This window comes from Pipra filicauda, unplaced genomic scaffold (assembly GCF_003945595.2).
Source record: "Pipra filicauda isolate LSUMZ 115617 unplaced genomic scaffold, ASM394559v2 scaffold214_size1419223_pilon, whole genome shotgun sequence".
In the NCBI taxonomy this organism is placed as follows: domain Eukaryota; kingdom Metazoa; phylum Chordata; class Aves; order Passeriformes; family Pipridae; genus Pipra; species Pipra filicauda.
The window spans coordinates 1,302,983-1,315,474 of record NW_024104326.1 but is presented as its reverse complement, the minus strand read 5'-3'; the positions used below and the strand labels follow the sequence as shown (position 1 = coordinate 1,315,474).

Below are 12,492 nucleotides of genomic sequence, written 5' to 3'. Positions count from 1 at the left end.
TACCTGAAGGAAAAAAAAAGGGGAATGAAAAAAGGAAAGAAAACAATAATAATCTATGTATTAAAGTGTAGTAGAAAACCACATTCTACCATTCTTAATCTAAACAATAAATTAAAAAAAAATAAGTAAAAAAGGAAATCTTGCATGTTTCTAATTACACATTCATATTACAAAAATCTGGTTGCAAAACACATTCCTATCAATAGAAATATCTTCAGACTGTACTGTGAATGCACTCCCTGTACACTTTTCTCACCATAAGATCTTAAATTAGTTCTCTATCCTACCCCATAAAATTCCCATCCCCAGATACGGAAATAAGATACAAAATTTAGCCTCCTCTTACTACACAGGAACTTTTCTAGATTTCTTTGAGATTTGTTGCCCATTACACTTTCAACAGGAGCTCCTGAGCCAAATGGAGCCAACACAAAAATGAAGGGATTCTCAGACAGCTTAATCTGACCTTCCTGAGCCTGACAGGTTTGGCCTAGCAATAGGGAAGGTTCTTGGTTTATGCAGTCTGAGAGCAGGACGGTCACACTATTGGAACAACCTAGGGTAAGTCAGGGTAAATGGAAGAAAGGAAAGCCTGTTAGGAGGACACCAAAGTGCCAGCAAAACGTGTGACAGCACACTGCAGAACAGAGCAGCTCCAGAGTGGAACCACTGGCACTTCCTGTTTTGATGGAATGATTCACAAGATGACATGGACTTCTGGTTACTCCACTCCTGGAAAATGCTTTGAGCCCACTGACCTGCATTTCCCATTTGTGGTTTGAGTCTGAAGTGGCTCAGCCTGTTTGTTATGGAATTAACTCCTAGCAAATAGTTTGCCACCAAGGAAATTCAATAGCAGCTAACTCAACCTTACCCAATAATTGTTTCCTAACTGAACAGAGATCTTAGGCAGTCTTGATGATTAATAAGAAAATCATTGCAGGAACACCTTCCTGTCACTGGCACCCTTCATTCTGAAACACCTGGCACATGTTCCTGGCTAATGAACAAGCTCCATCACATGAGAAAAGATGGTTCTACCACCACTGGCTGGGGAGGAGACAAAGATGACAACTCTATGGACACTAGAAGCTGAAAAGTAGGAAGTTATTCCTAAATCGTCAACTAATGTTATTGGTTCAGCAGTTGTACATTAGAGGTCTTTAATCTCTTCTAATTCATGCCTTGCTGCAGGCAAGTCAAACTAAGGGAGTATTTTACATTTTAATGGGTGGTGGTGGGAAGTCATCCAAGTCCAGTTTTCAACATCCCAAAGAAAACAAAGTAATCATATGACCAAAGCAACAACACTACACAGGACACCAGTTCCAGAAGGGAATTAAGCATACACAGCCCTCCTGATCAAGTATAATATACTAGTCTGAATTTCTCCAGTTGCACTGCACTACAATTGCTTGCACAAACTCAGAGGTGCACCTGAAAGACAGACCTATTTACACTACTATGTAAGATGTAAGAACATTTTATGCTGTCTCAAAAAAATAGAGTAGAATTAGCAAAAGAAGGGGTATATTCCAGGGCTGTATTCCAGAGATTCTCTATTAAAGAAAGATAAAATAAACCATCTTGAGAACTATCAGAGAAACTGATGATAGCCTTCATCAAACCTTTACATGGATGAGACAACCAAAGAGATTTATGAGACAACCAAAGAGATTTATGAGACAACCAAAGAGATTTATGAGACAACCAAAGAGATTTAATCTCGATTTCTCTCTGTAAACCAACTAGGAACTAACAAATAAATTATCAAGCAGCAGTTTTAGATACAAACAGGACACCTTTTGTATATAACAAATATTTAAAACTAAAACACTCACTTTCACTGGTTTTTGTGGGTGTCCAAAGTCATAAATGGGCTTAAAGATATACCTAAAGCAGGTCAGGCTATGAAATACAATACTGCTGATCTCTCACTCAGGAAGCACATAAAGTGTCTGATCAACACCTGGGATGATGTACTCTGTTCACATCTGCTGTTTACAGCATTTTCCTCTTTTGGCCTTGATGATGTTATTTTTCGTCTTTTGTCTTTGCCCCCTTGCTACTGAAATTCAAGTATAAAAGGTATGAAAACAAGAGGCAGTGCACAGGAGCAGAAATTATTAGCAAGAGGACTTGCTTTAATTTGGTTCTGATAAGCTCCTTCTTCTTGCCATTTGTGTGCTTGTGGACTTACAAGCCCATAATCCCTAGTAAAAAGACAACCAACTCTGTCAAGACAGGGAAATTCCATGGTGGGAGTGGTGTTGCCCCTCTATTTTTTTGCCAGATCAGCTATTTACATACTGGGAAAGCATAAAACAACCTCCCTCCCTCATCTGTTGCTAATACTACTACTCTTTAAAAGGACAATGAACTGGAAGGCAAAAAAAGTAACTTGTGAGGTGGTTGGGTGGGTACCAATGCATCCAGAGTTTTCAACCCAACTGCATATACTCATGCCCTGCCCCTTGACACTGTAAAGCCTCTGTCCAGTCGTATCAGGAAAATAATAAAGTAAAATAAACTAATAATCAATTAAAGTTTTAGTAACACTGATCACCAGACAGATTGTACCAAATAAAATTTGTCTGATACTGTAACTTTTTTTCCATGTGTCTTTGTACAACAGATGCCTCCACAGTTCATGTTGATTAGTCTTTATTCATAACTGAAAGATGGACAGAGATGAGATCAAACAGCTGTTTCAATACAGTATTAAAGACCACCACTAGCATACAAAAACGTGGCTCAGAATTTTTTTATAAGAAAGATATGGTGGCTGCTTATCATGTGCTTTTTATCCCTGAAATTCTTGAAATGAAATTTTGCATGTGTTAACCTTACCTCGGAATTAGGAAACGGAATGAAACTGTATTGTACTTCAAGCTTCCTCCAGACTGTTTTCATCTGTACTTCCACTTCATTAGTTCAAAGGTGATATTATGGAAATGCATATTTCTATTGATCTGCAAAACACAAAGAGAATTTGATTAGAGAGATATCTGAAGAAATTGTGTTGACAGTTTATGGTGTATAATGTGAGCTGCACATTGCAGATACTCATATCTGGAATTACAGGCACCTCCTGCTATTATGAGCTGCTCCCAGCTAGACAAAAACTTCTTAAGACTCATGCATTTCCAAAAGCTGCACAGTTGCAGTATATTTGTAAAATACTGACAAGAAAAACAATTTAAAAATAATTTTATTTATACTATATCATTAATCACTCATCTATTTATAAGATTCTAACAAAAACATTTCTAGCCTTTAGATTAAATACACATTTGTCTTGGATGAACGGTGATGTCAGGGAGGAAGGGTGCTAAAAATCTCTGTAGAGAGTTTTCCTATGAAAATAAGCCTTTCTAGTCTCCCCTAATAATTCTTGGGTTCATGTGGTCTATACCAGCCAGATTTGCAAGATATCAGGTTTCCAGTTTTTATTTTTTCTTTAAAAAAATCAGTGACTAGAGAAAGGACATATTGTCAGTGACACCAACAGAAAAAACAAACAATGCACAAGTCAATCTTTATCAAACACTGGAGAGTAGGACTGCAGCTTCACACCACAAATCCACGGGTGTCACCCCCTTAGTTCCAGTACACAAGAAACTGCAATATACTGAGAAGCAATCAATAGGTTTACTGCAGTTGCATACAGGCACAATTACTCCTGGGAAGAAAAAAGCAAAGATCTGGACAAAACTGGCAATAAGGTGGGTTTGATTTTTCATTTGTGTTTTTAATGGTGTACATCCAAGCATCAGAGGAAAGCACGACACAGGCTCTTACCCAGCGCTCTCAACAACTGTGAGCCTTGCCTGCCTTGTGTCCAGTCCCAAGGCTTTCAGATGGACTGTGGAGAGCTAAGAGGGGCTTATCAGTTTTGTTAGTTTGATTCCACGATGAGCAGATGCCACCTATTGTCAACCATTCCCATTTTATCACTGTCACAATTTTTAAATGTTTCCATCATCCGAAGCTTTTGAGAAGATCCTACAAGAAGTTTATCATTTAGAAGTCCCAGTGTTATGACTGTGATCTTAACCCTGAAAATAACACAAAGGCTTAAACACCACTGATCTGGCTATACTGTTAAAAAACACACAATCAATCTTACAGTGTAGAGATGCAATGACTTAGTTTTGAATACCAAAGCCAACAGTATGGGTACAGATGGACAAATCACGTGCCTGCATGATTTCCAGCAGAGGGAGAGTTTCAGCATCCACTCTCCTCATCTCTTCCTTTCTAAGCAGCATAAAGACCTTTACCATTACAAGAAGGTCAGAATACTTCTGTCTCCATGTCCATTTATAAGCACAGTTTCTCACACACTGAGGTTTAATAGTCTTGGTAATAAATAATAAATTTGTGCTCAATGGTAATCTGAAACCACCCTGAATATCAGATAGCACCAATTCTTAAACACAACTGTCTCCTCTGAGCAGACAGACTGACACTTGACTTATTTCTTCCACGGTAAAACTGAAAAAACATTCTGGCCATGAAATATTGTTTGCGGAAATTGTCTTCCCTTTTTTAAAGTAAGTAAAGAATCTGTAAAATATATCCATCTCTTCTCCTCTCTCTAACCTAGGAATCTTCTGCTGGACTCCAAAAGAACAACAGAAAAAACGTTGGTGTGCTTTCTGTTTTTACACCTCCAATCTCCCTGTATCCAGTATCTGATTTATACAAAGTCCACTTTGTATTATTTAAAAAGGCCACTTTACAAAGTAAAGACATTTCTGAACGTTGCTGCTCAGGTTTATTTTGTTTTTAAAACCATGTCCTCCTAATAGTTTTCCAAACTCTCAAACTGATGAATTAACTGTTCTCAACTCTGTAAGCATTCCCTGCCTCTCCTGACCCCAATCCCATATATCAGATATCCAAGCTCTCTTACCAAACAAAACTATTTTGGTGAACTTCTTGATCTGCACGACTCTAGGTATGTCTACATTAGCATTTAATTCAAATCAGGACTGCACTTTTGAAGTCCATCTCCCAAACAGCCCTACTTTCCTTGCTTTGCTTTACATTGCAAAGCAGCCATCAAGTAAATGAACCAGATTTCTGTTGAATAAAATCAGATCACAGAATGAGCTTCAGGTGTACATTGTACACGCTCCAACCACCAACAGGAATTCAGCCACAGAATCGGACCAGGACCAGCCTGAAATAAAACTCTCACCACCTGTAGAGTGTGGATGCCAGGTTCTCAGCACCTGACAGATCTGATCCTATTACACCTCACGGCTTGGTAATGTGGACACAGACTCTTTCATGACTTACAGAATTTGTGTGTCAGTTCCAAACTCATCTCTCCCTTTTTTAAAAGGGAAACTACAAAACCTCTGTCAGAAACAGGACAAGAGTTAATGATACTTATTAAATTATGTGAGAGACTTCACTGTGTTACTATTTCTTCCACTTCTTCATCAGCATGAAATGCTACTAGAGAACATACTTAATTTTATAAAAATCAATTTACTTAAATAATTATTTTTATACGGTTATCCAAACTGCTTAATTATTAATGTATAATTTTCAAAATGTTTAATGCCATTCTCTATGGCATTTTCCAGACAAGTGCTATCAAGAACAAAATAAAACAGTGAATTAATTATTTGCACAACTAACTTTATCAGAACTTTATATACTACAACAACCGTAAGTGGCACAAACTCAAAAGTAAAGCCTCACAGTGCTTGTCACTAATAACATATTAAATCCACAAATTTATCCACAAATTTTTTTCAGTGCTAAGATTAAGTCTGAGATCCTCATATACTATTAACTGAAAAATATCAGCACTCAATCTGGGAAAAAAATAATGTGAATTATATGAACACAGTAGCTACCTAGCTAACTCAGAAAAATGTAGATTTCCTGCCACTGGCAGTCCCAGGGAACTGCCAGAATATCTAAATTGGGTTCATTTAAACCTCTCATTTAAACCTCATTCAGAAGGGAGAGGGTTGGAGGGGTACAGATGGTCACCCTGCTAGCACAAGTGCAGGAACCAACAGCTCTAAGTAGGGCAGACAGACAGACAGCAGGGACTTGCAATGGCAAAGCTCCAGTCAGACTGACTCACTTTGAAGAGAAAACTCTACTCAGGCTGTGGGTTCCTTTTTTCTTGTCTTGCCACTTATCTCTAGTTATTACTTCCCTTCTCAGTAGTTCCAGTTTCTTCAGTTCCAGGGCCACATTCAACTCATTCCTTCACCTGTCTCTTCTTTTGATGCCAAAAACTTTCCAGGCACTTGACTTGCTGTTCCTCTGATTCATTCCCACTTTGTCCCAACTGCCTCACCAGTTTTCAGCTGAATGACTTTATTCATCTTAAATTATCTCTTTCTCACAAAGGACCGTGCTACCTGTCAAATACAGCATGTATTGAAGGAACATAAGTTTGGAAAGTAACTTAATCAAAGTAACATAACAGTTAAAGTGATTCAACAGTAATTAAGTATCTGATCATACAAGGACTCATCTGCACAGATCACGGATTAAATACTTGACCATTCACTCCAGCTTCCAGTTACTTCTTTCCTGCTCTTTCACTTCCTCCAGCCATCAGAATGTCACTTCTGCAGGGGAGCTGTTCAGCTAATCATACCTTTACTTCAATTTATGAAACAGAACTTGTTTTAAAGGTTCTGTAAGTTCAGATCATGGCACAGACATGGCCTAGGGTGATATGAGACAAACAGTTAAATCCAAAAAAAAAACAAACCCCAGGGGCAATAACCTTCAGCATCTGAGACTTGGGGTGGGAGCAAAGGGGAAAAGGAGAAAAGTACGTGGTGCTCTCAACATGTCTCTGTGTGCAGTGTCAGAGTTCGAGGCAGCTGAGGGCTCTGTTAACCAGAGATGGGAGAAGTTTCAGAAGCAAAGTTACTCCTTTTCAGGTAAACTAGAGTCCTAAACAATAGGCTTTTTGTTAGAAATCTGTGCACAATGAAAATACACTGCAGACCCATATGGCAGGCTGGAAGATGCTTCAGTTAACAGTTAGCAGCCTCATGAATGCTACTGGAGAACATAGCCAGAGCTGCTGTAACCCAGAGAGAGTTTGAAAAGCTGTGAGTATATTGCTTTTACAGGACTATTACAGCTGTGAAATGTGAATTTTGTAAAGGGAAAGCAGCCATAATCAAATTTCCAAATCCTACTTCAAAGATCATATCCAAAGATAGGAATTCATTAAGGAAATCCTCTTCAACAAATTTGCATGCGAGAAAAAACCCCACAGCACACCGGGAAAAGCAAATGTCACACCACCCAAGCAAATTTGGGGCTGGGTGGGTTTGTCTGTGGAACAGAAGGTATATGAGCAAGAACATCTCATTGAACAGAGACCCCTTCCAAACCCAGTGAAATAAAATGAACTGGCTGAAGAAGCACATCACTTTCCAGTCTCTGGACACCACGTTTTCCAGGTAGCAAGAGGGGAAATAAGAGCATGAGATATGGTTAAGGAACATTTATCCAATCTTTGAAGCAACAAAGTTGTTCAAAATCACTTAAGTAAAAACACACCTACATGAAAGCTAACTTTTAAAATTAATTTTATGCCTGCATTCCCTTGAGTTTTAATAAACAATCATTAAGTTATTCTTGCAAGGTATTAAAAATGCAAAGAATTATATAACATTCAAGCACTGCATGCCATATAATTCTTCACATCAATATTACAGTGGTTTGGCCTTCCTATATATCTAGTCAAAACTCTAAGATTAGTTCAGCATACCACTGATCTTTCCAGCACTTCCAGGTTGTTCTTGGATCCTTGATGGCAAAAAGAATTTCTACTAATTTGTGAGGAAGTTTACAGAACTTCAGAAATACTATCTTGGAATAGTTTGAAGGAAACAAGACATCACATAGAAATAGTACAGACTTAAACATCATTTCAGTAGTGATCTAACCTGGCTGGTCGGTTGTGTAGGCAGGTAGAATGAGTGCTGCTGCCACTAATGGCAAAAACTCTTGATTAACCTTTCATTTCCAGTCTGACAGAAAATATACGATGAATCCATATAATTTAAAAAAACCTGAAAAAACTAAAAATCTACAACTGCTTTTAAGTCAGGTCACCCTCTTTTTTGAGAAAAAAATTCTTCTCTATCAGAGCCATACAACTTTCCACTTACTGACACCAGATTTCTATTTCATGAACATTACTAGCTAGAAGTTAAATAAAAGGACTAGGCCTCACATAGTGACATAATTTTTTTGCAGAACAGAGACAGCTGCTTTTCCAGGTTCTTAAACAATTTGTCTACTCAAGAGGTATCAGAGGACTCTTCACATCATTTGGCCCCTTTACACAGGAGGGGACAATCTGCACTCTAGAACAACCAGAGCTTTCCCTTCTGAGCACACACCCTGAACAGGTGGTATCTGAAGGACCTGTTTCACAACTAAGCACTCTCCCTGCCTTTGTTGCACATTTTTGCTTTCATCATCTTCAGTTTCCTGCTGCCATATAAGACAAAATGTTCTACACAATCAAGCACCTGAAAAATCATTGCCCCAAGGCATATCTAGAAGTATTAGAGTACAAATAAATTCCTGAGTAAGGTGGGACTGTGCAGTACCAGACAAACAGAATGCATTTTCTAGAATGACACAAGTCTGCATAACTCACAGTGTCCCATACTCTCCACAGCATCTAGTGACACAAGGAATTCATTATCAGGGCCATGAAAATCCAGGCATAAGCCTTGGCAGCAGGGCCAGAAAATTCCACCAGGCTTTTACTTTGCCCTGGCAGATGTAATTTCCTATAGTAGAAAGAGTCTAAGCCTCCTGATTTCTTAAAGGGTATCTTGAGTATTTTATTTTGGCATGTGTAATTGCATCATCTGGAGTCATCCCCAGGACTCCACAGCCTGCTGTGCTGCGAGAGCAGGCTCTGCACTCCCACTGAAGCCACAGGATTCCTCCCAGTCATCTTAAATGTTCTTCATCCAGTGAGCCAGCAGAAGCTGAAAAATCAGCTCACTCTCCAAACTTTGGAGCAAAAAGGAATCTGACAACAGCTTGCTGTTATAAGAAAAGCAGTTATACAGCAGGTCACCCCCAGAAGGAAAGCCATCGGCCTGCAGATGGGGACGAATCAAAGCCACCAGTTCATTCAGTGCAGAGAGGTGGAGTCAGAATCTGACTTGTCAAGGTTTGTCAAATAACAACTGGGCTAAAGCCTTCACTGTGCAACTCCTTTCATCATATCCCACAGCTCTCAAAGAATCCAAACCCATTTATCTAAAAAATACCTTTGCATTTCAAGATAGATGTAAAATTCAGCTGTTTACCTCAGCTTTGGAGGTACCCATTCCAAAGCTCCTCCAACCACAATCTCAGCTTCCTCCTGGGATACAATTAACAGTCTCCTGATGCACTTGACATCCCGGGAAGCACAAGGCTACTTGGGATACGACTGACTTCATAAGCCTTCCCAAGTCGCAAAAATTTATCAAAACCCCCAAAACTCGGCTCTGTGCTGTTCAGCCATCAGGCCAATTCCACAGTCACCTTTCCCAGCGTGCTCCAGACCCTCGCTGGGCCGTACTTGCCACCTGGCTAATAGGTTGCCTCGCGCGGATGGAAGCAACAACAAAATTTGATCACTTGGCACACAGACTCCGAGGCGCGCAGTCTTATCATCAGCCTGATCCTGGGAATGCTGCCCAGACTGCAATTTCTCTGTGACAAACGAGCCAGTGAAATGTAGCTTCTGCCTGTCCCATGGGACATATTAGACCACATTCTGATAGGTGATCCTCTTCTCCCTCCCCCTATGATTCCTGCAAAAGGTCAAGTATTTCTCCAATTTGTCTTTTTTACAGAGTAATTCAAATAGTGAGAAACACTTTCAGGAACCCTTTGAGTTAAAAAGAAAAAACATTTCTGCTACAACTTTAAAATCTCATGGTCTTGTGCACTATCAAAATACTACAGGGCAAACAATTTCAAAACTACACTAATGTTCTATTGCATTGCCTCTATGTGTGTAGAATTAATATTTATTTTCTTTCCTTTCTAAATTGAAATGTTAAATTAAAAATTTGAAAATTTTTTAATAGTGTGGTGGGTTGACCCAGGCTGGATGCCAGGTGCACACCAAATCTGCTCTGTCACTGCCCTCCTCAGTTAAACAGGGAGAAGAAATACAACAAAAGGCTCATGGGTTGAGATAAGGACAGGGAGAGATCACTCACTGATTAATGGCACAGGCAAAATAGACTCAATTTGGGAAAATTAGTTTAATATATTACCAATGAAATTGGAGTAGGATAATGAGAAATAAAACTAAATCTTGAAAACAGCTTCACTTCACTTCATTCCCCGGTCCCTTTTTGGGCTCAGCTTTACTCCCAACCTCTTTTACCTCCTCTTCTCCCTGCGAGTGGCACAGGGGAACAGCGAATGGGGACTGCAGTCAGTTCACACACTTTGTCTCTGCCAGTCCTTTCTCCTCAGGGGGAAGACTCCTCACTCTTCCCCTGTTCCAGCATGGGATTCCTCCCACACGAAAGAGTTCCCCCATGTAGCTCCCCCTTCTCCCCCTGCTACCAAAACCTCGCTGTGCAAACCAAACACACCCAGCCGAGCAGAATCTCAAACACAGGTTGCAGGGTTGCTAACTTCTGACAGGGAACACAGGTCACAGGAACACATAAAGGGGAATGAGAAAACTTTCCAAGAAGATCACTGCCTTCAGCAAACCACTAAGTTAGAGCCATCATCTCAACAGCTCTGAACACATGGAGGCATGACAGATTCTTTAAGGAAATCAGGAGACACCTCAGACCCCCCCCATCACCAAATGGTTAAAGGCCTTCACCATAAGCAGACCTATCAAGTACAGAAGTTTTCCCACAGAAAAGTACATGGACTACACTCTAACATTCAAGAGAGTAAAATAACACTCCTGGGGGAACCAACACAACATGTGCTGGAGCTAAAAAACTTTTTCTTTCAGATATGAGAATACAAACTTATCTAGACATTTTGGCAGTTCAAACAGACTTTAAGCACTACAAGTCCTTATAATTAATGTTCTTATAAAAAAGGATAAACCCACTTTATTAGCTCAAAAGTGTTTCTCACTACAAGCAAAACAAACACCTATGGCTCTGTCATATTTTGGTCTTTCACAACAGAACACTGAAAGTGTGAATGCTTTCCCCTGTTGAGTTTGACAGACAGAACACAGTTGAAGGCCAGCCATCAAGCATTTTAGTTGTCAGCAATGAGAACTATTCAAAAAGAGTATGGAAACCTTTAGGTCCAGAACTTAGCAGCTGGCACAGACGTGAAGTTGAACTTTTTTCCCTCCTGGAGTCATAAAAACGTACATATTCTATTAAATGGCCTATATTGGAACCAAAATCCTATTGGCATAGAAGTACAAAAGCACAGAATACTTGCCTCACCCAATAAAATCCGTTGAAGTTCTGTTGAAACATATAAACCTTAAAATTTGCATTTGTTTCCACCATTGTAAAGTAAAAAGGAAAGAATCAGTCAACTATCATCAAATTTTAAAATCGGCAGTGACTACAAAAGCAAGGGAAGTACATTGAGATGAAATCTGTGCAATGTGTATTATATGAAGAATACAGAGAAGAGCGTTTGTACTTACACACTAAACCCTACATTTAGGCTCCTATTGATGTAGTCCTTACTGATAAAAAGGATAATGCATGCTTTATTTTCTCTGATTAGTCATTCTTTAATCAACACTAGAATTTTATTAATATGTACTGCAAAGTGTTTTCCTTCAGACTAGTTGCGACTTATACTGCTTTGGGAAAAACTGACTATGAGGATGCTCAAATAGGAAGCAGATGGGGAGGTTTAGAATGCTGCACAATACCTGTGCATCCTTTGGAGATCCACATTACATCCAGCCTCCTGCTTTTTTTTAAAGTCACTAACTATATAATACTACACAGCAAACCAAAAAGAAAGGCATACAAAAATATTTCAAAGTATTCTAGACAACTTCAGAATTCATCTACTCCAAGTATACTATCTAAGATTTAGGTATTTTCATAGATCCTTTTGGATAAAACTTCAGACAGTCAATGTTCTGCATGGTTATTTATGGGGATGTTCTGGTCTTCCCCAATTAACTGAAGTTACAGAGACAACTGTAAGTCTTTGGCAGAGAAGACACAGAACTAAATGTTTTACCATTTTTTGTAATTCAATTGTACAAACCCCCCTACCTTTCTATATATAAAGAGTACTTTATAATCCATAAAACTATACAAAATTACCTTGGCAGCACTTGATTGTTTCTCATCTCAAGTAGAGTGAACTTTCCTTCATCTGTTTACAGGGTAGTACTTTTCCTGATACAGTAAGACAAACTTGATATTCAGACAACTAAATACTATCCCCAGAAAACACAAGTCATCTTTTTTTTTTTTTTTTTTTCAAAAGTGGTTACACATCAGA

The 12,492-nt window shown here is 39.1% G+C and overlaps 1 protein-coding gene across 2 annotated transcripts in view; it reads right to left on the bottom strand.

The window, feature by feature from the left end:
* The window catches only part of BMPR1A (bone morphogenetic protein receptor type 1A), a 79,468-nt gene that overhangs the window by 38,913 nt on the left and 28,063 nt on the right, over positions 1-12,492 (bottom strand). Inside the window, exons 2-3 of one of the 2 annotated variants that reach the window (XM_027734617.2) lie at positions 6,113-6,395; positions 2,851-2,972 (exon numbers count right to left, since the gene is read on the bottom strand). The gene's annotated coding sequence lies outside the window, so the exon portion shown is untranslated. The remainder of the gene's footprint in view (positions 1-2,850; positions 2,973-6,112; positions 6,396-12,492) is intronic. The other variant, XM_027734616.2, reaches the window with a different exon arrangement.